Below are 22940 nucleotides of genomic sequence, written 5' to 3' on the forward strand. Positions count from 1 at the left end.
TTTGCAACTGAAAAGAAACTTTGTGTTCCCAACAATCTAGGTGAATAACGGCTTTCACACACACTTATCTCTCAGAACTGAGCATGTGGAGAGACGTTCGTTCATCTAGCACAAAGGGAACGGGTTGCAGGAGCAACTTTTACTCTGGTTTCTCAGTCTTTTTCCTAGTGCCGGTTTGATGCTCCTGCAGTTTTCACTGTAAAACCGAGTTGGAGCTAGTACCTCTCCATATATATGTATGGATTGGAGTTTGCAACTGAAAAGAAACTTTGTGTTCCCAACAAGCTAGTTGAAGGACGGCTTTCACACACACTTACCACTCAGAACTGAGCATGTGGAGAGACGTTCGTTCATCTAGCAAAAAAGGAACGGGTTACAGGAGAAACTTTTACTCTGGTTTCTCAGTCTCTTTCCTAGTGCCGGGTTAAATTTCCTGCAGTTTTCACTGTAATACCGAGTTGGAGCTAGTACCTCCCCTTATATATGTATGGAGTGGAGTTTGCAACTGAAAAGAATCTTTGTGTTCCCAACAAGCTAGGTGAATAACGGCTTTCACACACACTTATCTCTCAGAACGGAGCATGTGGAGAGACGTTCATTCATCTAGCACAAAGGGAACGGGTTGCAGGAGAAACTTTTACTCTGGTTTCTCAGTCTGTTTCCTAGTGCCGGTATGATGTTCCTGCAGTTTTCACTGTAAAACCGATTTGGAGCTAGTACCTCCCCATATATATGTATGGAGTGGAGTTTGCAACTGAAAAGAAACTTTGTGTTCCCAACAAGCTAGGTGAAGGACGGCTTTCACACACAATTATCTCTCAGAAATGAGCATGTGGAGAAACGTTCGTTCATCTAGCAATAAGCAAACGGGTTGCAGGAGAAACTTTTACTCTGGTTTCTCAGTCTGTTTCCTAGTGCCGGTTTGAAGTTCCTACATTTTTCACTGTAAAACCGAGTTGGAGCTAGTACCTCCCCATATATATGTATGGAGTGGAGTTTGCAAATGAAAAGAAACTTTGTGTTCCCAACAAGCTAGGTGAAGGTCGGCTTTCACACACACTTATCTCTCAGAACGGAGCATGTGGAGAGACGTTCGTTCATCTAGCACAAAGGGAACGGGTAGCAGGAGAAACTTTTTCTCTGGTTTCTCAGTCTGTTTCCTAGTGCCGGTTTGGATTTCCTGCAGTTTTCACTGTAAAACCGAGTTGGAGCTTGTACCTCCCCATATATATGTATGGAAATATAGTATGCTACTGAAAAGAAACTTTGTGTTCCCAACAAGCAAGGTGAAGTACGGCTTTCACACACACATATCTCTCAGAACGGAGCATGTGGAGAGACGTTCGTTCATCTAACACAAAGGGAAAATTTTACAGGAGGAAATTTTACTCTGGATTCTCAGTCTGTTTCCTAGTGCCGGGTTGAAGTTAGTGCAGTTTTCACTTTAAAACCGATTTAGAGCTAGTACCTCCCCATATATATGTATGGAGTCCAGTTTGCTACTGGAAAGAAACTTTGTGTTCCCAACAAGCTAGGTGAATAACGGCTTTCACACACACTTATCTCTCAGAACTGAGCATGTGGATAGACGATCGTTCATCTAGCAACAAGGGAACGGGTTGCAGGAGAAACTTTTACTCTGGTTTCTCAGTCTGTTTCCTAGTGCCGGTTTGTAGTTCCTACAGTTTTCACTGTAAAACCGAGTTGGAGCTAGTACCTCCCCATATATATTTATGGAGTGGAGTTTGCAACTGAAAAGAAACTTTGTGTTCCCAACAAACTAGGTGAAGGACGGCTTTCACACGCACTTATCTCTCAGAAATGAGCATGTGGAGAGACGTTCGTTCATCTACCACAAAGGGAACGAGTTGCAGGAGAAAATTTTATTCTGGTTTCTCAGTCTGTTTCCTAGTGCCGGTTTGAAGTTCCTGCAGTTTTCACTGTAAAATCGAGTTGGAGCTAGTACCTCCCCTTATATGTGTATGGAGTGGAGTATGCAACTGAAAAGAAACTTTGTGTTCCCAACAAGCTAGGTGAAGGACGGCTTTCACACACACTTACCTCTCAGAACTGAGCATGTGGAGAGACGTTCGTTCATCTAGCACCAAGCGAACGGGTTGCAGGAGAAACTTTTACTCTGGTTTCTCAGTCTGTTTCCTAGTGCCGGTTTGAAGTTCCTGCAGTTTTCACTGTAATACCGAGTTGGAGCTAGTACCTCCCCTTATATATGTATGGAGTGGAGTTTGCAACTGAAAAGAAACTTTGTGTTCCCAACAATCTAGGTGAATAACGGCTTTCACACACACTTATCTCTCAGAACTGAGCATGTGGAGGGACGTTCGTTCATCTAGCACCTAGCGAACGGGTTGCAGGTGAAACTTTTACTCTGGTTTCTCAGTCTGTTTCATAGTGCCGGTTTGAAGTTCCTACATTTTTCACGGTAAAACCGAGTTGGAGCTAGTACTTCCCCATATATATGTATGGAAATAATGTTTGCTACTGAAAAGAAACTTTGTGTTCCCAACAAGCTATGTGAAGGACGGCTTTCACACACACTAATCTCTCAGAACTGAGCATGTGGAGAGACGTTCGTTCATCTAGCACAAAGGGAACGGGTTGCAGGAGAAACTTTTACTCTGGTTTCTCAGTCTGTTTCCTAGTGCCGGTTTGAAATTCCTGCAGTTTTCACTGTAAAACGGAGTTGGAGCTAGTTCCTCCTCATATATATGTATGGAGTGGTGTTTGCAACTGAAAAGAAACTTTGTGTTCCCAACAAACTAGGTGAAGGACGGCTTTCACACACACTTATCTCTCAGAACTGGGCATGTGGAGAGACGTTCATTCATCTAGCACAAAGGGAACGGGTTGCAGGGGAAACTTTTACTCTGGTTTCTCAGTCTGTTTCCTAGTGCCGGTTTGATGCTGCTGCAGTTTTCACTGTAAAACCGAGTTGGAGCTAGTACCTCCCCATATATATGTATGGAGTGGAGTTTGCAACTGAAAAGAAACTTTGTGTTCCCAACAAGCAAGGTGAAGTACGGCTTTCACACACACTTATCTCTAAGAACGGAGCATATGGAGAGACGTTCGTTCATCTAGCACAAAGGGAAAGGTTTGCAGGAGAAACTTTTACTCTGGTTTCTCATTCTGTTTCCTAGATCCGGTAGGAAGTTCCTGCAGTTTTCACTGTAAAACCGAGTTGGAGCTAGTACCTCCCCATATATATGTATGGAAATGTAGTTTGCTACTGAAAAGAAACTTTGTGTTCCCAACAAGCTATGTGAAGGACGGCTTTCACACACACTTATTTCTCAGAACTGAGCACGTGGAGAGACGTTCGTTCATCTAGCACAAAGGGAACGGGTTGCAGGAGAAACTTTTACTCTGGTTTCTCAGTCTTTTTCCTAGTGCCGGTTTGATGTTCCTGCAGTTTTCACTGTAAAACCGAGATGGAGATAGTACCTCCCCATATATATGTATGGAGTGGAGTTTGCAACTGAAAAGAATCTTTGTGTTCCCAGCAAGCTAGGTGAAGGACGGCTTTCACACACACTTATCTCTCAGAACGGAGCATGGGGAGAGACGTTCGTTCATCTAGCACAAAGGGAACGGGTTGCAGGAGAAACTTTTACTCTGGTTTCTCAGTCTGTTTCTTAGAGCCGGTTTGAAGTTCCTACAGTTTTCACTGTAAAACCGAGTTGGAGCTAGTACCTCACCATATATATGTATGGAGTGGAGTTTGCAATTGAAAAGAAACTTTGTGTTCCCAAAAAGCTTGGTGAAGGACGGCTTTCACACACACTTATCTCTCAGAACGGAGCATGTGGAGAGACGTTCGTTCATCTAGCACCAAGGAACGGGTTGCAGGAGAAACTTTTACTCTGGTTTCTTAGACTGTTTCCTAGTGCCGGTTTGAATTTCCTGCAATTTTCACTGTAAAACCGAGTTGCAGCTAGTACCTACCAATATATATGTATGGAGAGGAGTTTTTGCAACTGAAAAGAAACTTTGTGTTCCCAACAAGCTAGGTGAAGTACGGCTTTCACAAACAATTATCTCTCAGAACTGAGCATGTGGAGAGACTTTCGTTCAACTAGCACAAAAGGAACGGGTTGCAGGAGAAATTTTACTCTGGTTTCTCAGTCTGTTTCCTAGTGCCGGTTTGAAGTTCCTGCAGTTTTCACTGCAAAACCGAGTTGGAGCTAGTACCTAACCATATATATGTATGGATTGGAGTTTGCAAGTGAAAAGAAACTTTGTGTTCCCAACAAGCTAGGTGAATAACGGCTTTCACACACACTTATCTCTCAGAACTGAGCATGTGGAGAGACGATCGTTCATCTAGCACCAAGGGAACGGGTTGCAGGAGGAACTTTTACTCTGGTTTCTCAGTCTGTTTCCTAGTGCCGGTTTGTAGTTCCTACAGTTTTCACTGTAAAACCGAGTTGGAGCTAGTACCTCCCCATATATATTTATGGAGTGGATTTTGCAACTGAAAAGAAACTTTGTGTTCCCAACAAACTAGGTGAAGGACGGCTTTCACACGCACTTATCTCTCAGAAATGAGCATGTGGAGAGACGTTCGTTCATCTACCACAAAGGGAATGGGTTGCAGGAGAAAATTTTATTCTGGTTTCTCAGCCTGTTTCCTAGTGCCGGTTTGAAGTTCCTGCAGTTTTCACTGTAAAATCGAGTTGGAGCTAGTACCTCCCCTTATATATGTATGGAGTGGAGTATGCAACTGAAAAGAAACTTTGTGTTCCCAACAAGCTAGGTGAAGGACGGCTTTCACACACACTTACCTCTCAGAACTGAGCATGTGGAGAGACGTTCGTTCATCTAGCAAAAAAGGAACGGGTTGCAGGAGAAACTTTTACTCTTTTTTCTCAGTCTCTTTCCTAGTGCCGGTTTGAAGTTCCTGCAGTTTTCACTGTAATACCGAGTTGGAGCTAGTACCTCCCCTTATATATGTATGGAGTGGAGTTTGCAACTGAAAAGAAACTTTGTGTTCCCAACAATCTAGGTGAATAACGGCTTTCACACACACTTATCTCTCAGAACTGAGCATGTGGAGAGACGTTCGTTCATCTAGCACAAAGGGAACGGGTTGCAGGAGCAACTTTTACTCTGGTTTCTCAGTCTTTTTCCTAGTGCCGGTTTGATGCTCCTGCAGTTTTCACTGTAAAACCGAGTTGGAGCTAGTACCTCTCCATATATATGTATGGATTGGAGTTTGCAACTGAAAAGAAACTTTGTGTTCCCAACAAGATAGTTGAAGGACGGCTTTCACACACACTTACCACTCAGAACTGAGCATGTGGAGAGACGTTCGTTCATCTAGCAAAAAAGGAACGGGTTACAGGAGAAACTTTTACTCTGGTTTCTCAGTCTCTTTCCTAGTGCCGGGTTAAATTTCCTGCAGTTTTCACTGTAATACCGAGTTGGAGCTAGTACCTCCCCTTATATATGTATGGAGTGGAGTTTGCAACTGAAAAGAATCTTTGTGTTCCCAACAAGCTAGGTGAATAACGGCTTTCACACACACTTATCTCTCAGAACGGAGCATGTGGAGAGACGTTCATTCATCTAGCACAAAGGGAACGGGTTGCAGGAGAAACTTTTACTCTGGTTTCTCAGTCTGTTTCCTAGTGCCGGTATGATGTTCCTGCAGTTTTCACTGTAAAACCGATTTGGAGCTAGTACCTCCCCATATATATGTATGGAGTGGAGTTTGCAACTGAAAAGAAACTTTGTGTTCCCAACAAGCTAGGTGAAGGACGGCTTTCACACACAATTATCTCTCAGAAATGAGCATGTGGAGAAACGTTCGTTCATCTAGCAATAAGCAAACGGGTTGCAGGAGAAACTTTTACTCTGGTTTCTCAGTCTGTTTCCTAGTGCCGGTTTGAAGTTCCTACATTTTTCACTGTAAAACCGAGTTGGAGCTAGTACCTCCCCATATATATGTATGGAGTGGAGTTTGCAAATGAAAAGAAACTTTGTGTTCCCAACAAGCTAGGTGAAGGTCGGCTTTCACACACACTTATCTCTCAGAACGGAGCATGTGGAGAGACGTTCGTTCATCTAGCACAAAGGGAACGGGTAGCAGGAGAAACTTTTTCTCTGGTTTCTCAGTCTGTTTCCTAGTGCCGGTTTGGATTTCCTGCAGTTTTCACTGTAAAACCGAGTTGGAGCTTGTACCTCCCCATATATATGTATGGAAATATAGTATGCTACTGAAAAGAAACTTTGTGTTCCCAACAAGCAAGGTGAAGTACGGCTTTCACACACACATATCTCTCAGAACGGAGCATGTGGAGAGACGTTCGTTCATCTAACACAAAGGGAAAATTTTACAGGAGGAAATTTTACTCTGGATTCTCAGTCTGTTTCCTAGTGCCGGGTTGAAGTTAGTGCAGTTTTCACTTTAAAACCGATTTAGAGCTAGTACCTCCCCATATATATGTATGGAGTCCAGTTTGCTACTGGAAAGAAACTTTGTGTTCCCAACAAGCTAGGTGAATAACGGCTTTCACACACACTTATCTCTCAGAACTGAGCATGTGGATAGACGATCGTTCATCTAGCAACAAGGGAACGGGTTGCAGGAGAAACTTTTACTCTGGTTTCTCAGTCTGTTTCCTAGTGCCGGTTTGTAGTTCCTACAGTTTTCACTGTAAAACCGAGTTGGAGCTAGTACCTCCCCATATATATTTATGGAGTGGAGTTTGCAACTGAAAAGAAACTTTGTGTTCCCAACAAACTAGGTGAAGGACGGCTTTCACACGCACTTATCTCTCAGAAATGAGCATGTGGAGAGACGTTCGTTCATCTACCACAAAGGGAACGAGTTGCAGGAGAAAATTTTATTCTGGTTTCTCAGTCTGTTTCCTAGTGCCGGTTTGAAGTTCCTGCAGTTTTCACTGTAAAATCGAGTTGGAGCTAGTACCTCCCCTTATATGTGTATGGAGTGGAGTATGCAACTGAAAAGAAACTTTGTGTTCCCAACAAGCTAGGTGAAGGACGGCTTTCACACACACTTACCTCTCAGAACTGAGCATGTGGAGAGACGTTCGTTCATCTAGCACCAAGCGAACGGGTTGCAGGAGAAACTTTTACTCTGGTTTCTCAGTCTGTTTCCTAGTGCCGGTTTGAAGTTCCTGCAGTTTTCACTGTAATACCGAGTTGGAGCTAGTACCTCCCCTTATATATGTATGGAGTGGAGTTTGCAACTGAAAAGAAACTTTGTGTTCCCAACAATCTAGGTGAATAACGGCTTTCACACACACTTATCTCTCAGAACTGAGCATGTGGAGGGACGTTCGTTCATCTAGCAACTAGCGAACGGGTTGCAGGTGAAACTTTTACTCTGGTTTCTCAGTCTGTTTCATAGTGCCGGTTTGAAGTTCCTACATTTTTCACGGTAAAACCGAGTTGGAGCTAGTACTTCCCCATATATATGTATGGAAATAATGTTTGCTACTGAAAAGAAACTTTGTGTTCCCAACAAGCTATGTGAAGGACGGCTTTCACACACACTAATCTCTCAGAACTGAGCATGTGGAGAGACGTTCGTTCATCTAGCACAAAGGGAACGGGTTGCAGGAGAAACTTTTACTCTGGTTTCTCAGTCTGTTTCCTAGTGCCGGTTTGAAATTCCTGCAGTTTTCACTGTAAAACGGAGTTGGAGCTAGTTCCTCCTCATATATATGTATGGAGTGGTGTTTGCAACTGAAAAGAAACTTTGTGTTCCCAACAAACTAGGTGAAGGACGGCTTTCACACACACTTATCTCTCAGAACTGGGCATGTGGAGAGACGTTCATTCATCTAGCACAAAGGGAACGGGTTGCAGGGGAAACTTTTACTCTGGTTTCTCAGTCTGTTTCCTAGTGCCGGTTTGATGCTGCTGCAGTTTTCACTGTAAAACCGAGTTGGAGCTAGTACCTCCCCATATATATGTATGGAGTGGAGTTTGCAACTGAAAAGAAACTTTGTGTTCCCAACAAGCAAGGTGAAGTACGGCTTTCACACACACTTATCTCTAAGAACGGAGCATATGGAGAGACGTTCGTTCATCTAGCACAAAGGGAAAGGTTTGCAGGAGAAACTTTTACTCTGGTTTCTCATTCTGTTTCCTAGATCCGGTAGGAAGTTCCTGCAGTTTTCACTGTAAAACCGAGTTGGAGCTAGTACCTCCCCATATATATGTATGGAAATGTAGTTTGCTACTGAAAAGAAACTTTGTGTTCCCAACAAGCTATGTGAAGGACGGCTTTCACACACACTTATTTCTCAGAACTGAGCACGTGGAGAGACGTTCGTTCATCTAGCACAAAGGGAACGGGTTGCAGGAGAAACTTTTACTCTGGTTTCTCAGTCTTTTTCCTAGTGCCGGTTTGATGTTCCTGCAGTTTTCACTGTAAAACCGAGATGGAGATAGTACCTCCCCATATATATGTATGGAGTGGAGTTTGCAACTGAAAAGAATCTTTGTGTTCCCAGCAAGCTAGGTGAAGGACGGCTTTCACACACACTTATCTCTCAGAACGGAGCATGGGGAGAGACGTTCGTTCATCTAGCACAAAGGGAACGGGTTGCAGGAGAAACTTTTACTCTGGTTTCTCAGTCTGTTTCTTAGAGCCGGTTTGAAGTTCCTACAGTTTTCACTGTAAAACCGAGTTGGAGCTAGTACCTCACCATATATATGTATGGAGTGGAGTTTGCAATTGAAAAGAAACTTTGTGTTCCCAAAAAGCTTGGTGAAGGACGGCTTTCACACACATTTTTCTCTCAGAACTGACCATGTGGAGAGACGTTCGTTCATCTAGCACAATGGGAACGGGTTGCAGGAGAAACTTTTACTCTGGTTTCTCAGTCTGTTTCCTAGTTCCGGTTTGAAGTTCCTGCAGTTTTCACTGTAAAACCGAGATGGAGCTAGTACCTCCCCATATATATGTATGGAGTGGAGTTTGCAACTGAAAAGAAACTTTGTGTTCCCAACAAGCTAAGTGAAGGACGGCTTTCACACACACTTATCTCTCAGAACGGAGCATGTGGAGAGACGTTCGTTCATCTAGCACCAAGGAACGGGTTGCAGGAGAAACTTTTACTCTGGTTTCTTAGACTGTTTCCTAGTGCCGGTTTGAATTTCCTGCAATTTTCACTGTAAAACCGAGTTGCAGCTAGTACCTACCAATATATATGTATGGAGAGGAGTTTTTGCAACTGAAAAGAAACTTTGTGTTCCCAACAAGCTAGGTGAAGTACGGCTTTCACAAACAATTATCTCTCAGAACTGAGCATGTGGAGAGACTTTCGTTCAACTAGCACAAAAGGAACGGGTTGCAGGAGAAATTTTACTCTGGTTTCTCAGTCTGTTTCCTAGTGCCGGTTTGAAGTTCCTGCAGTTTTCACTGCAAAACCGAGTTGGAGCTAGTACCTAACCATATATATGTATGGATTGGAGTTTGCAAGTGAAAAGAAACTTTGTGTTCCCAACAAGCTAGGTGAATAACGGCTTTCACACACACTTATCTCTCAGAACTGAGCATGTGGAGAGACGATCCTTCATCTAGCACCAAGGGAACGGGTTGCAGGAGAAACTTTTACTCTGGTTTCTCAGTCTGTTTCCTAGTGCCGGTTTGAATTTCCTGCAATTTTCACTGTAAAACCGAGTTGGAGCTAGTACCTCCCCATATATATGTATGGAGTGGAGTTTGCAACTGAAAAGAAACTTTGTGTTCCCAACAAACTAGGTGAAGGACGGCTTTCACAAGCACTAATCTCTCAGAACTGAGCATGTGGAGAGACGTTTGTTCATCTAGCACAAAGGGAACGGGTTGAAGGAGAAACTTTTACTCTGGTTTCTCAGTCTGTTTCCTAGTGCCGGGTTGAAGTTCCTGCAGTTTTCACTGTAATACCGAGTTGGAGCTAGTACCTCCCCTTATATATGTATGGAGTGGAGTTTGCAACTGAAAAGAATCTTTGTGTTCCCAACAAGCCAGGTGAATAACGGCTTTCACTCACATTTATCTCTCAGAACTGAGCATGTGGAGAGACGTTCGTTCATCTATCACCAAGCGAACGGGTTGCAGGTGAAACTTTTACTCTGGTTTCTCAGTCTGTTTCCTAGTGCCGGTTTGTAGTTCCTACAGTTTTCACTGTAAAACCGAGTTGGAGCTAGTTCCTCCCCATATATATGTACGGAATGGGGTTTGCAACTGAAAAGAAACGCTGTGTTCCCAACAAACTAGGTGAAGGACGGCTTTCACACACACTTATCTCTCAGAACTGAGCATGTGGAGAGACGTTCGTTCATCTAGCACAAAGGGAACGGGTTGAAGGAGAAACTTTTACTCTGGTTTCTCAGTCTGTTTCCTAGTCCCGGTTTGATGTTCCTGCAGTTTTCACTGTAAAACCGTGTTGGAGCTAGTACCTCCCCATATATATTTATGGAGTGGAGTTTGCAACTGAAAAGAAACTTTGTGTTCCCAACAAACTAGGTGAAGGACGGCTTTCACACGCACTTATCTCTCAGAAATGAGCATGTGGAGAGACGTTCGTTCATCTACCACAAAGGGAACGGGTTGCAGGAGAAACTTTTATTCTGGTTTCTCAGTCTGTTTCCTAGTGCCGGTTTGAAGTTCCTGCAGTTTTCACTGTAAAACCGAGTTGGAGCTAGTACCTAACCTTATATATGTATGGAGTGGAGTTTGCAACTGAAAAGAAACTTTGTGTTCCCAACAAGCTAGGTGAAGGACGGCTTTCACACACACTTACCTCTCAGAACTGAGCATGTGGAGAGACGTTCGTTCATCTAGCAAAAAAGGAACGGGTTGCAGGAGGAACTTTTACTCTGGTTTCTCAGTCTGTTTCCTAGTGCCGGTTTGAAGTTCCTGCAGTTTTCACTGTAATACCGAGTTGGAGCTAGTACCTTCCCTTATATATGTATGGAGTGGAGTTTGCAACTGAAAAGAAACTTTGTGTTCCCAACAAACTAGGTGAAGGACGGCTTTCACACACACTTATCTCTCAGAACTGAGAATGTGGAGGGACGTTCGTTCATCTAGCACCTAGCGAACGTGTTGCAGGAGAAACTTTTACTCTGGTTTCTCAGTCTGTTTCATAGTGCCGGTTTGAAATTCCTACATTTTTCACGGTAAAACCGAGTTGGAGCTAGTACTTCCCCATATATATGTATGGAAATATAGTTTGCTACTGAAAAGAAACTTTGTGTTCCCAACAAGCTATGTGAAGTACGGCATTCACACACACTTATCTCTCAGAACTGAGCATGTGGAGAGACGTTCGTTCATCTAGCACAAAGGTAACGGGTTGCAGGAGAAACTTTTACTCTGGTTTCTCAGTCTGTTTCCTAGTGCCGGTTTGAAGTTCCTGCAGTTTTCACTGTAAAACCGAGTTGGAGCTAGTTCCTCCTCATATAAATGTATGGAGTGGAGTTTGCAACTGAAAAGAAACTTTGTGTTCCCAACAAACTAGGTGAAGGACGGCTTTCACACACACTTATCTCTCAGAACTGGGCATGTGGAGAGACGTTCATTCATCTAGCACAAAGGGAACGGGTTGCAGGGGAAACTTTTACTCTGGTTTCTCAGTCTGTTTCCTAGTGCCGGTTTGATGCTCCTGCAGTTTTCACTGTAAAACCGAGTTGGAGCTAGTACCTCCCCATATATATGTATGGAGTGGAGTTTGCAACTGAAAAGAAACTTTGTGTTCCCAACAAACTAGGTGAAGGACGGCTTTCACACGCACTTATCTCTCAGAACTGAGCATGTGGAGAGACGTTTGTTCATCTAGCACAAAGGGAACGGGTTGCAAGAGAAACTTATACTCTGGTTTCACAGTCTGTTTCCTAGTGCCGGTTTGAAGTTCCTGCAGTTTTCACTGTAAAACCGAGTTGGAGCTAGTACCTCCCCATATATATGTATGGAGTGGAGTTTGCAACTGAAAAGAAACTTTGTGTTCCCAACAAGCAAGGTGAAGTACGGCTTTCACACACACTTATCTCTAAGAACGGAGCATATGGAGAGACGTTCGTTCATCTAGCACAAAGGGAAAGGTTTGCAGGAGAAACTTTTACTCTGGTTTCTCATACTGTTTCCTAGAGCCGGTAGGAAGTTCCTGCAGTTTTCACTGTAAAACTGAGTTGGAGCTAGTACCTCCCCATATATATGTATGGAAATGTAGTTTGCTACTGAAAAGAAACTTTGTGTTCCCAACAAGCTATGTGAAGGACGGCTTTCACACACACTTATTTCTCAGAACTGAGCATGTGGAGAGACGTTCGTTCATCTAACACAAAGGGAACGGGTTGCAGGAGAAGCTTTTACTCTGGTTTCTCAGTCTTTTTCCTAGTGCCGGTTTGATGTTTCTGCAGTTTTCACTGTAAAACCGAGTTGGAGTTAGTACCTCCCCATATATATGTATGGAGTGGAGTTTGCAACTGAAAAGAATCTTTGTGTTCCCAGCAAGCTAGGTGAAGGACAGCTTTCACACACACTTATCTCTCAGAACGGAGCATGTGGAGAGACTTTCGTTCATCTAGCACAAAGGGAACGGGTTGCAGGAGAAACTTTTACTCTGGTTTCTCAGTCTGTTTCCTAGTGCCGGTTTGAAGTTCCTACAGTTTTCACTGTAAAACCGAGTTGGAGCTAGTTCCTCCCCATATATATGTACGGAGTGGAGTTTGCAACTGAAAAGAAACTCTGTGTTCCCAACAAACTATGTGAAGGACGGCTTTCACACACACTTATCTCTCAGAACTGAGCATGTGGAGAGACGTTCGTTCATCTAGCACAAAGGGAACGGGTTGCAGGAGAAACTTTTTCTCTGGTTTCTCAGTCTGTTTCCTAGTGCCGGTTTGAAGTTCCTGCAGTTTTCACTGTAAAACCGAGTTGGAGCTAGTACCTTCCCTTATATATGTATGGAGTGGAGTTTGCAACTGAAAAGAAACTTTGTGTTCCCAACAAGCTAGGTGAAGGACGGCTTTCACACACACTTACCTCTCAGAACTGAGCATGTGGAGAGACGTTCGTTCATCTAGCAAAAAAGGAACGGGTTGCAGGAGAAACTTTTACTCTGGTTTCTCAGTCTGTTTCCTAGTGCCGGTTTGAATTTCCTGCAGTTTTCACTGTAATACCGAGTTGGAGCTAGTACCTCCCCTTATATATGTATGGAGTGGAGTTTGCAACTGAAAAGAAACTTTGTGTTCCCAACAAGCTAGGTGAATAACGGCTTTCACACACACTTATCTCTCAGAACTGAGCATGTGGAGAGACGTTCGTTCATCTAGCACCAAGGGAACGGGTTGCAGGAGAAACTTTTACTCTGGTTTCTCAGTCTGTTTCATAGTGCCGGTTTGAAGATCCTACATTTTTCACGGTAAAACCGAGTTGGAGCTAGTACTTCCCCATATACATGTATGGAAATATAGTTTGCTACTGAAAAGAAACTTTGTGTTCCCAACAAGCTATGTGAAGGACGGCTTTCACACACACTTATCTCTAAGAACGGAGCATGTGGAGAGACGTTCGTTCATCTAGCACAAAGGGAAAGGTTTGCAGGAGAAACTTTTACTCTGGTTTCTCATTCTGTTTCCTAGAGCCGGTAGGAACTTCCTGCAGTTTTCACTGTAAAACCGAGTTGGAGCTAGTACCTCCCCATATATATGTATGGAGTGGAGTTTGCAATTGAAAAGAATCTTTGTGTTCCCAAAAATCTTGGTGAAGGACGGCTTTCACACACATTTTTCTCTCAGAACTGACCATGTGGAAAGACGTTCGTTCATCTAGCACAATGGGAACGGGTTGCAGGAGAAACTTTTACTCTGGTTTCTCAGTCTGTTTCCTAGTTCCGTTTTGAAGTTCCTGCAGTTTTCACTGTAATACCGAGTTGGAGCTAGTACCTCCCCTTATATATGTATGGAGTGGAGTTTGCAACTGAAAAGAAACTTTGTGTTCCCAACAAGCTAGGTGAATAACGGCTTTCACACACACTTATCTCTCAGAACTGAGCATGTGGAGGGACGTTCGTTCATCTAGCACCAAGCGAACGGGTTGCAGGAGAAACTTTTACTCTGGTTTCTCAGTCTGTTTCATAGTGCCGGTTTGAAGTTCCTACATTTTTCACGGTAAAACCGAGTTGGAGCTACTACTTCCCCATATATATGTATGGAAATATAGTTTGCTACTGAAAAGAAACTTTGTGTTCCCAACAAGCTATGTGAAGGACGGCTTTCACACACACTTATCTCTAAGAACGGAGCATGTGGAGAGACGTTCGTTCATCTAGCACAAAGGGAAAGGTTTGCAGGAGAAACTTTTACTCTGGTTTCTCATTCTGTTTCCTAGAGCCGGTAGGAAGTTCCTGCAGTTTTCACTGTAAAACCGAGTTGGAGCTAGTACCTCCCCATATATATGTATGGAAATGTAGTTTGCTACTGAAAAGAAACTTTGTGTTCCCAACAAGCTACGTGAAGGACGGCTTTCACACACACTTATTTCTCAGAACTGAGCACGTGGAGAGACGTTCGTTCATCTAGCACAAAGGGAACGGGTTGCAGGAGAAACTTTTACTCTGGTTTCTCAGTCTTTTTCCTAGTGCCGGTTTGATGTTCCTGCAATTTTCACTGTAAAACCGAGTTGGAGATAGTACCTCCCCATATATATGTATGGAGTGGAGTTTGCAACTGAAAAGAATCTTTGTGTTCCCAGCAAGCTAGGTGAAGGACGGCTTTCACACACACTTATCTCTCAGAACGGAGCATGTGGAGAGACGTTCGTTCATCTAGCACAAAGGGAACGGGTTGCAGGAGAAACTTTTACTCTGGTTTCTCAGTCTGTTTCTTAGAGCCGGTTTGAAGTTCCTACAGTTTTCACTGTAAAACCGAGTTGGAGCTAGTACCTCCCCATATATATGTATGGAGTGGAGTTTGCAATTTAAAAGAAACTTTGTGTTCCCAAAAAGCTTGGTGAAGGACGGCTTTCACACACATTTTTCTCTCAGAACTGACCATGTGGAGAGACGTTCGTTCATCTAGCACAAAGGGAACGGGTTGCAGGAGAAACTTTTACTCTGGTTTCTCAGTCTGTTTCCTAGTTCCGGTTTGAAGTTCCTGCAGTTTTCACTGTAAAACCGAGATGGAGCTAGTACCTCCCCATATATATGTATGGAGTGGAGTTTGCAACTGAAAAGAAACTTTGTGTTCCCAACAAGCTAGGTGAAGGACGGCTTTCACACACACTTATCTCTCAGAACGGAGCATGTGGAGAGACGTTCGTTCATCTAGCACCAAGGAACGGGTTGCAGGAGAAACTTTTACTCTGGTTTCTTAGACTGTTTCCTAGTGCAGGTTTGAATTTCCTGCAATTTTCACTGTAAAACCGAGTTGGAGCTAGTACCTACCAATATATATGTATGGAGATGGGTTTTTGCAACTGAAAAGAAACTTTGTGTTCCCAACAAGCTATGTGAAGGACGGCTTTCACACACACTTATTTCTCAGAACTGAGCATGTGGAGAGACGTTCGTTCATCTAGCACAAAGGGAACGGGTTGCAGGAGAAACTTTTACTCTGGTTTCTCAGTCTTTTTCCTAGTGCCGGTTTGATGTTCCTGCAGTTTTCACTGTAAAACCGAGTTGGAGTTAGTACCTCCCCATATATATGTATGGAGTGGAGTTTGCATCTGAAAAGAATATTTGTGTTCCCAGCAAGCTAGATGAAGGACGGCTTTCACACACACTTATCTCTCAGAACGGAGCATGTGGAGAGACTTTCGTTCATCTAGCACAAAGGGAACGGGTTGCAGGAGAAACTTTTACTCTGGTTTATCAGTCTGTTTCCTAGTGCCGGTTTGAAGTTCCTACAGTTTTCACTGTAAAACCGAGTTGGAGCTAGTTCCTCCCCATATATATGTACGGAGTGGAGTTTGCAACTGAAAAGAAACTCTGTGTTCCCAACAAACTAGGTGAAGGACGGCTTTCACACACACTTATCTCTCAGAACTGAGCATGTGGAGAGACGTTCGTTCATCTAGCACAAAGGGAACGGGATGAAGGAGAAACTTTTACTATGGTTTCTCAGTCTGTTTCCTAGTCCCGGTTTGATGCTCCTGCAGTTTTCACTGTAAAACCGAGTTGGAGCTAGTACCTCCCCATATATATTTATGGAGTGGAGTTTGCAACTGAAAAGAAACTTTGTGTTCCCAACAAACTAGGTGAAGGACGGCTTTCACACGCACTTATCTCTCAGAAATGAGCATGTGGAGAGACTTTCGTTCATCTACCACAAAGGGAACGGGTTGCAGGAGAAACTTTTACTCTGGTTTCTCAGTCTGTTTCCTAGTGCCGGTTTGAAGTTCCTGCAGTTTTCACTGTAAAACCGAGTTGGAGCTAGTACCTCCCATTATATATGTATGGAGTGGAGTTTGCAACTGAAAAGAAATTTTGTGTTCCCAACAAGCTAGGTGAAGGACGGCTTTCACACACACTTACCTCTCAGAACTGAGCATGTGGAGAGACGTTTGTTCATCTAGCAAAAAAGGAACGGGTTGCAGGAGAAACTTTTACTCTGGTTTCTCAGTCTGTTTCCTAGTGCCGGTTTGAAGTTCCTGCAGTTTTCACTGTAATACCGAGTTGGAGCTAGTACCTCCCCTTATATATGTATGGAGTGGAGTTTGCAACTGAAAAGAAACTTTGTGTTCCCAACAAGCTAGGTGAATAACGACTTTCACACACACTTATCTCTCAGAACTGAGCATGTGGAGGGACGTTCGTTCATCTAGCACCAAGCGAACGGGTTGCAGGAGAAACTTTTACTCTGGTTTCTCAGTCTGTTTCATAGTGCCGGTTTGATGTTCCTACATTTTTCACGGTAAAACCGAGTTGGAGCTAGTACTTCCCCATATATATGTATGGAAATATAGTTTGCTACTGAAAAGAAACTTTGTGTTCCCAACAAGCTATGTGAAGGACGGCTTTCACACACACTTATCTCTAAGAACGGAGCATGTGGAGAGACGTTCGTTCATCTAGCACAAAGGGAAAGGTTTGCAGGAGAAACTTTTACTCTGGTTTCTCATTCTGTTTCCTAGAGCCGGTAGGAAGTTCCTGCAGGTTTCACTGTAAAACCGAGTTGGAGCTAGTACCTCCCCATATATATGTATGGAAATGTAGTTTGCTACTGAAAAGAAACTTTGTGTTCCCAACAAGCTACGTGAAGGACGGCTTTCACACACACTTATTTCTCAGAACTGAGCACGTGGAGAGACGTTCGTTCATCTAGCACAAAGGGAACGGGTTGCAGGAGAAACTTTTACTCTGGTTTCTCAGTCTTTTTCCTAGTGCTGGTTTGATGTTCCTGCAGTTTTCACTGTAAAACCGAGTTGGAGATAGTACCTCCCCATATATATGTATGGAGTGGAGTTTGCAACTGAAAAGAATCTTTGTGTTCCCAGCAAGCTAGGTGAAGGACGGCTTTCACACACACTTATCTCTCAAAAATGAGCATGTGGAGAGACGTTCGTTCATCTAGCACAAAGGTAACGGGTTGCAGGAGAAACTTTTACTCTGGTTTCTCAGTCTGTTTCTTAGAGCCGGTTTGAAGTTCCTACAGTTTTCACTGTAAAACCGAGTTGGAGCTAGTACCTCCCCATATATATGTATGGAGTGGAGTTTGCATTTGAAAAGAAACTTTGTGTTCCCAAAAAGCTTGGTGAAGGACGGCTTTCACACACATTTTTCTCTCAGAACTGACCATGTGGAGAGACGTTCGTTCATCTAGCACAATGGGAACGGGTTGCAGGAGAAACTTTTACTCTGGTTTCTCAGTCTGTTTCCTAGTTCCGGTTTGAAGTTCCTGCAGTTTTCACTGTAAAACCGAGATGGAGCTAGTACCTCCCCATATATATGTATGGAGTGGAGTTTGCAACTGAAAAGAAACTTTGTGTTCCCAACAAGCTAGGTGAAGGACGGCTTTCACACACACTTATCTCTCAGAACGGAGCATGTGGAGAGACGTTCGTTCATCTAGCACCAAGGAACGGGTTGCAGGAGAAACTTTTACTCTGGTTTCTTAGACTGTTTCCTTGTGCAAGTTTGAATTTCCTGCAATTTTCACTGTAAAACCGAGTTGGAGCTAGTACCTACCAATATATATGTATGGAGATGAGTTTTTGCAACTGAAAAGAAACTTTGTGTTCCCAACAAGCTAGGTGAAGTACGGCTTTCACACACAATTATCTCTCAGAACTGAGCATGTGGAGAGACTTTCGTTCAACTAGCACAAAGGGAACGGGTTGCAGGAGAAATTTTACTCTGGTTTCTCAGTCTGTTTCCTAGTGCCGGTTTGAAGTTCCTGCAGTTTTCACTGTAAAACCGAGTTGGAGCTAGTACCTAACCATATATATGTATGGATTGGAGTTTGCAAGTGAAAAGAAACTTTGTGTTCCCAACAAGCTAGGTGAATAACGGCTTTCACACACACTTATCTCTCAGAACTGAGCATGTGGAGAGACGATCCTTCATCTACCACCAAGGGAACGGGTTGCAGGAGAAACTTTTACTCTGGTTTCTCAGTCTGTTTCCTAGTGCCGGTTTGAATTTCCTGCAATTTTCACTGTAAAACCGAGTTGGAGCTAGTACCTCCCCATATATATGTATGGAGTGGAGTTTGCAACTGAAAAGAAACTTTGTGTTAACAACAAGCTAGGTGAAGGACGGCTTTCACACACACTTATCTCTCAGAAATGAGCATGTGGAGAGACGTTCGTTCATCTAGTACAAAGGGAACGGGTTGCAGGAGAAACTTTTACTCTGGTTTCTCAGTCTGTTTCCTAGTGCCGGTTTGAAGTTCCTGAAGTTTTCACTGTAAAACCGAGTTACAGCTAGTACCTCCCCATATATAAGTATGGAGTGGAGTTTGCAACTGAAAACAAAATTTGTGTTCCCAAAAAGCTAGGTGAATAACGGCTTTAACACACACTTATCCCTCAGAACTGAGCATGTGGAGAGACGTTCGTTCATCTAGCACCAATGGAACGGGTTGCAGGAGAAACTTTTACTCTGGTTTCTCAGTCTGTTTCCTAGTGCCGGTTTGATGCTCCTGCAGTTTTCACTGTAAAACCGATTTGGAGCTGGTACCTCCCCATATATATGTATGGAGTGGAGTTTGCAACTGAAAAGAAACTTTGTGTTCCCAACAAACTAGGTGAAGGACGGCTTTCACAAGCACTAATCTCTCAGAACTGAGCATGTGGAGAGACGTTTGTTCATCTAGCACAAAGGGAACGGGTTGCAGGAGAAACTTTTACTCTGGTTTCTCAGTCTGTTTCCTAGTGCCGGGTTGAAGTTCCTGCAGTTTTCACTGTAATACCGAGTTGGAGCTAGTACCTCCCCTTATATATGTATGGAGTGGAGTTTGCAACTGAAAAGAATCTTTGTGTTCCCAACAAGCCAGGTGAATAACGGCTTTCACTCACATTTATCTCTCAGAACTGAGCATGTGGAGAGACGTTCATTCATCTATCACCAAGCGAACGGGTTGCAGGAGGACCTGTTTCTCTGGTTTCTCAGTCTATTTCCTAGTGCCGGTTTTAAGTTCCTACATTTTTCACTGTAAACCCGAGTTGGAGCTAGTACCTCCCCATATATATGTATGGAGTGGGGTTTGCAACTGAAAAGAAACTTTGTGTTCCCAACAAGCTAGGTGAAGGAGGCTTTCACACACACTTATCTCTCAGAAATGAGCATGTAGAGAGACGTTCGTTCATCTAGCACAAAGGGAACGGGTTGCAGGAGAAACTTTTACTCTGGTTTCTCAGTCTGTTTCCTAGTGCCGGTTTGAAGTTCCTGCAGTTTTCACTGTAAAAGCGAGTTAGAGCTAGTACCTCCCCATATGTATGTATGGAGTGGAGTTTACAACTGAAAAGAAATTTTGTGTTCCCAAAAAGCTAGGTGAATAACGGCTTTCACACACACTTATCTCTCAGAACTGAGCATGTGGAGAGGCGTTCGTTCATCTAGAAAAAAGGGAACGGGTTGCAGGAGAAACTTTTACTCTGGTTTCTCAGTCTGTTTCCTAGTGCCGGTTTGATGCTCCTGCAGATTTCACTGTAAAACCGAGTTGGAGCTAGTACCTCCCCATATATATGTATGGAGTGGAGTTTGCAACTGAAAAGAAACCTTGTGTTCCCAACAAACTAGGTGAAGGACGGCTTTCACACGCACTTATCTCTCAGAACTGAGCATGTGGAGAGACGTTTCTTCATCTAGCACAAAGGGAATGGGTAGCAGGAGAAACTTTTACTCTGGATTCCCTGTCTGTTTCCTAGTGTCAGTTTCAAGTTCCTGCAGTTTTCACTGTAATACCGAGTTGGAGCTAGTACCTCCCCTTATATATGTATGGAGTGAAGTTTGCAACTGAAAAGAATCTTTGTGTTCCCAACAAGCTAGGTGAATAACGGCTTTCACACACACTTATCTCTCAGAACGGAGCATGTGGAGAGACGTTCGCTCATCTAGCACAAAGGGAACGGGTTGCAGGAGAAACTTTTACTCTGGTTTCTCAGTCTGTTTCCTAGTGCCGGGTTGAAGTTCCTGCAGTTTTCACTGTAATACCGAGTTGGAGCTAGTACCTCCCCTTATATATGTATGGAGTGGAGTTTGCAACTGAAAAGAATCTTTGTGTTCCCAACAAGCCAGGTGAATAACGGCTTTCACTCACATTTATCTCTCAGAACTGAGCATGTGGAGAGACGTTCGTTCATCTATCACCAAGCGAACGCGTTGCAGGTGAAACTTTTACTCTGGTTTCTCAGTCTATTTCCTAGTGCCGTTTTGAAGTTCCTACATTTTTCACTGTAAAACAGAGTTGGAGCTAGTACCTCCCCATATATATGTATGCAGTGGAGTTTGCAACTGGAAAGAAACTTTGTGTTCCCAACAAGCTAGGTGAAGGACGGCTTTCACACACACTTATCTCTCAGAACGGAGCATGTGGAGAGACGTTCGTTCATCTAGCACCAATGGAACGGGTTGCAGGAGAAACTTTTACTCAGGTTTCTCAGTCTGTTTCCTAGAGACGTTTTGAAGTTCCTACAGTTTTCACTGTAAAACCGAGTTGGAGCTAGTACCTCCCCATATATATGTATGGAAATGTAGTTTGTTTCTGAAAAGAAACTTTGTGTTCCCAACAAGCTATGTGAGGGACGGCTTTCACACACACTTATCTCTCATAACTGAGCATTTGGAGAGACGTTCGTTCATCTAGCACAAAGGGAACGGGTTGCAGGAGAAACTTTTACTCTGGTTTCTCAGTCTGTTTCCTAGTGCCGGTTTGATGTTCCTGCAGTTTTCACTGTAAAATCGAGTTGGAGCTAGTACCTCCCCATATATATGTATGGAATGGAGTTTGCAACTGAAAAGAAACTTTGTGTTCCCAACAAGCTAGGTGAAGGACGGCTTTCACACACAATTATCTCTCAGAAATGAGCATGTGGAGAGACGTTCGTTCATCTAGCACCAAGCGAACGGGTTGCAGGAGGTCCTGTTTCTCTGGTTTCTCAGTCTATTTCCTAGTGCCGGTTATAAGTTAATACATTTTTCACTGTAAACCCGAGTTGGAGCTAGTACCTCCCCATATATATGTATGGAGTGGAGTTTGCAACTGAAAAGAAACTTTGTGTTCCCAACAAGCTAGGTGAAGGACGGCTTTCACACACACATATCCCTCAGAAATGAGCATGTAGAGAGACGTTCGTTCATCTAGCACAAAGGGAACGGGTTGCAGGAGAAACTTTTACTCTGGTTTCTCCGTCTGTTTCCTAGTGCCGGTTTGAAGTTCCTGCAGTTTTCACTGTAAAACCGAGTTAGAGCTAGTACATCCCCATATATATGTATGGAGTGGTGTTTACAACTGAAAAAAAACTTTGTGTTCCCAAAAAGCTAGTTGAATAACGGCTTTCACACTCACTTATCTCTCAGAACTGAGCATGTGGAGAGACGTTCGTTCATCTAGCACCAAGGGAACGGGTGGCAGGAGAAACTTTTACTCTGGTTTCTCAGTCTGTTTCCTAGTGCCGGTTTGAAGTTCCTGCAGTTTTCACTGTAAAAGCGAGTTAGAGCTAGTACCTCCCCATATGTATGTATGGAGTGGAGTTTACAACTGAAAAGAAATTTTGTGTTCCCAAAAAGCTAGGTGAATAACGGCTTTCACACACACTTATCTCTCAGAACTGAGCATGTGGAGAGACGTTCGCTCATCTAGCACAAAGGGAACGGGTTGCAGGAGAAACTTTTACTCTGGTTTCTCAGTCTGTTTCCTAGTGCCGGGTTGAAGTTTCTGCAGTTTTCACTGTAATACCGAGTTGGAGCTAGTACCTCCCCTTATATATGTATGGAGTGGAGTTTGCAACTGAAAAGAATCTTTGTGTTCCCAACAAGCCAGGTGAATAACGGCTTTCACTCACATTTATCTCTCAGAACTGAGCATGTGGAGAGACGTTCGTTCATCTATCACCAAGCGAACGCGTTGCAGGTGAAACTTTTACTCTGGTTTCTCAGTCTGTTTCCTAGTGCCGTTTTGAAGTTCCTACATTTTTCACTGTAAAACCGAGTTGGAGCTAGTACCTCCCCATATATATGTATGCAGTGGAGTTTGCAACTGGAAAGAAACTTTGTGTTCCCAACAAGCTAGGTGAAGGACGGCTTTCACACACACTTATCTCTCAGAACGGAGCATGTGGAGAGACGTTCGTTCATCTAGCACCAAGGGAACGGGTTGCAGGAGAAACTTTTACTCAGGTTTCTCAGTCTGTTTCCTAGAGACGTTTTGAAGTTCCTACAGTTTTCACTGTAAAACCGAGTTGGAGCTAGTACATCCCCATATATATGTATGGAAATGTAGTTTGCTACTGAAAAGGA

This window comes from Camelus dromedarius, chromosome 16 (assembly GCF_036321535.1).
Source record: "Camelus dromedarius isolate mCamDro1 chromosome 16, mCamDro1.pat, whole genome shotgun sequence".
In the NCBI taxonomy this organism is placed as follows: domain Eukaryota; kingdom Metazoa; phylum Chordata; class Mammalia; order Artiodactyla; family Camelidae; genus Camelus; species Camelus dromedarius.